The sequence below is a fragment of the Dermacentor variabilis genome, chromosome 3 (genome assembly GCF_050947875.1).
Source record: "Dermacentor variabilis isolate Ectoservices chromosome 3, ASM5094787v1, whole genome shotgun sequence".
Lineage (NCBI taxonomy): Eukaryota > Metazoa > Arthropoda > Arachnida > Ixodida > Ixodidae > Dermacentor > Dermacentor variabilis.
In genome coordinates, this window is record NC_134570.1 from 211,798,264 (window position 1) to 211,801,739 (window position 3,476).

The window sequence follows — 3,476 nt, forward strand, 5'->3', positions numbered from 1 at the left end:
AAAAGGTGGATGACCAGCGCAGCTCGTTAGCATACGACGCAGAGTAGATATACAATATTGAGCATAGTTACGGACTTACCTACCGTGATTTTTATATACAGTCGTCTAGACGACAGGAGCGTCGCCCTGAGAAGCCGGAGGAAACTAGACGCGCGTGAAGTTTCGACGGGACCGCCACCACGGGAGAGCGGAAGGAAAAGAAACGATATATGGAAGCGATTGGAAAGACGACAAAAGGAGGGCGGTGCGAACTTATACATGGATGATGCTGCTTAAAGTCTATGATCTGTTCTTATCGTCTTAATATCTGATACAGGTGGTATTTGGTCACAAGGTATTAAACTTCTTTTTGCAAGTAGGCGGTGCGCTTGAAGTCTGCTTCAACTCCACCGCGGGTTGGCGCGGTATTGCAATATCTTCGGGACTGGTCCACGAATTTTGGTCTATGGATTTCGACCCGCTGAAAACTAGCCATATACAGCTTCGCTGTACAAGTAAATTTGGGACTACATCCTACTTTCTCCGTCTCATATAAATAATAGTCATGGTTTCTAGTTGCACAATTTACTGGAAATTCGGGGTACTCGTAAAGCATTTAGCTGACATAGAGCAAATACTTATAGAACACAGACCATGTGCCCTGGACCTACAAGAAATTGATCTAAAATCCAGGATATAAGACGGTTTGCGCCAATTTGCGTCGTACAAAACGGATAGACGTTCTCGGTGTCACTCAGCAAGAGGACTGGCAATTATTCTGTAAACCAATTCGTTGTGTCGAAACAAGTACATCGGCCTTCCTCTCTAGAAGCCGTGCCTTCAAGACTTTCTATGTTACAAAGTCTTATATCTGTGCGCCGCTTGTGCTGTCATCCAATTCCTACATGGTGTGGAACTGGACGACCTAATCCATTAGTTACCTACGCCTTAAGTTACAATTTACGATTTTACTGGACATTTTACTGGACGATTTATTGCATCTTCTACAGAGTGGCTCTTTGCTTAATTCGCCTGCATTTGTAGCTGAAAATTTATGGCATTTTGTAGCCGCCTGTATCTCGGAAAAATGAGGCTGCACATATTTCCCTGTTTTGCATGGACTGTCACGGAAACTCTTTATGGATGCGACCGTTTTCAGTCATCCACTGTTGACAGTCATCAATAGCTCCAAGTCATCGGCATATCGAAGGGATGAAGAGCAATGAATGGCTGACGAAATGTTATCGATAACCAGGAGGAAGAGACGAGGGCAGAGAACGTATCCTTTAGGTACTTTAATAGTGACCTCATAGCTACCAGAACTCTTTCAAATAATGCCAACAAATCACGTTCTGTTAATTTGGCAATTAGATAGCAAGGCAGTGAAAGAAGGAGGTACGTCTATTTGCGTTAGATTCGTAATGAGGAGCTCCTGGCAAAATATATCACAGACATTATTTAGGCCAAAGTAGAAGGCGTCCAAATACGACTGTGGGCATCTAAAGGGTGACTACGTAATACAATGAAAGCGCTGGTCCTAAATGTTGCCAAGTTCGTTGTTGTGGAGTGCCTGATAAAAAGCCGTGCTGTTAATCTTTTAGAATGACTTTTGCATTAGCAGAAAGCAGAAATCCACCAGATTAAAACATATTAGACGCAGCGGATGGCAGTTATTGACTGAACTTTAAGCCCCTTATTTATGTACGCGCCCTGTCTGTGCCACTTGCGAGCTCAAGAAATCGTACTAGATTTTAGGGAACTGTTGAAGATGTTTGTTAGAACATAGACAAGTATACTTTATTATCTCTTAAGAACCGCGGCCCAAATCACCACAAGAAAGCAAATGTTCTAGGTGCTTCAGACACTTCAAAGCAAGGTATTCATTGAATGATAGAGCACACATCACACCAGACTGGAAGGAAGGTTACTTGATGAAGAAGCATCTTTTACTCACAATAGAGGATAGAAAAGGTCATTCCAGTCTTATCCCAGTTCCCAAAATGCATACTAATATTAGGGGGTGACTTTAATTACCCAGGTATCGAGTGGTCAACCTCTTCCTTAAAGGAAAATGGCAACAGATCTGAGTGTCTTCATTTTCTACAAACCTTGTATTTTCATCACTTAACTCAAGTCGTGCGCGAACCAACTCGGGGTGAACACATACTAGATATCATTTTAACAAATCATCCAGACCTTGCTGCGACACATGTGCTAGAACCATTGAGTGATTACAGGGTGGTGGAATGTTCCTTTTCATTGAATCCTGCCAAGAAATATACAGCGAAAAAATACATTCTCAACTACGCACGCGCCGACACTGGCAGAATGATTGATTTGCTCTGCGGTGGTGGTGGCGAACGGCATCGCAGAAAGCATAACCAAGTTCTTCGATACTTGCAGTTGCGGCTATCCTTCCGTGGAAACATCGCCCACGTGGCACCGGCGCTGACAGAGGAATCCTCCCACGATTACATCCAGCAGTGACGTCATCGAGCTACTTAAAAGAACAAGGCTTCGCTGGCATCGGTGCATTTGCTCTGCGGTGGTGGTGGCGAACGGCATCGCAGGAAGCATAACCAAGTTCTTCGATACTTGCAGGTTGGTGCTGGTGCAAACTGTACCTTTTAGTAGAAGTATTGCTTGATCCTTGCCACCACCACTGCTGCTTCTAATGTTACTCTGCTGCACTTTTTTTTATTAGAAATGCCTGTGTCTGTACTTTGTCTAGTCTGCAATGACACCCTTCCAGAATCAGGCCCGTACCCTATGTGCACAGAATGCGGCTTTGGTTACCACCTCGGCGCATGCTCAGGCGTAAAAGCACAAGATGACGTGACAAAGAATAATTGGAAATGTCAGACGTGTGTTGTATTAGCAGCTCGAATTGCCACTGACGTGCGAAAAGAGAAACACGAGCAAGCTTCAGGAGCTGAACGGATGTTGTCTGAAATTAACAAGCAGTTGATGCAACTACCGGCCATTATGAATAAAGTTGAAGAACTCATGCTGCTGAAGCACACAGTAGGCAAATTAGAGCAAACTGTGCAGCATTTCTCGGATGCGTATGATCAAGTGCTGGCTACAATGAAAACACATTCTTCAGAGATAGCTGCTTTGAAAAAGAAGGTCGAAGAAGCTGAGGTAAACAATGGTAAAGAAGAAATCTCTAAACTGCGACAGCAAGTTAACCAAATTGAGCAGTATAGCAGGCACCACAATCTGGAAATTCATGGTATTCCGCACAGTGACAATGAAGTACTGCTTGACAAAGTAAACAACTTAGCGAAAACACTGCAACTTGCCGAACTGTCTCGAGCAGATGTTGAACGTATGCATAGGCTTCCACCCAAACCAGGCAAAAAACCTGTAGTACTCGTCCGTTTTGTATTCCGTGTCATGCGGGATGAATGGATGACAAAAAAGAATGATTTGAAAGCAAGGAAATCGAATGTTTACTTCCTTGATAATCTGACGCCAGAAAACAAGAAGCTTCT

At 43.7% G+C, this 3,476-nt stretch overlaps 1 non-coding gene across 1 annotated transcript; it reads left to right on the forward strand.

The window, feature by feature from the left end:
* Positions 1-254: 254 nt before the first annotated feature.
* On the forward strand, positions 255-438 carry LOC142576800 (U2 spliceosomal RNA). Its single transcript, XR_012826972.1, has one exon. It is a non-coding gene; the product is annotated as a U2 spliceosomal RNA (small nuclear RNA).
* The last annotated feature ends 3,038 nt before the right edge of the window (positions 439-3,476 follow it).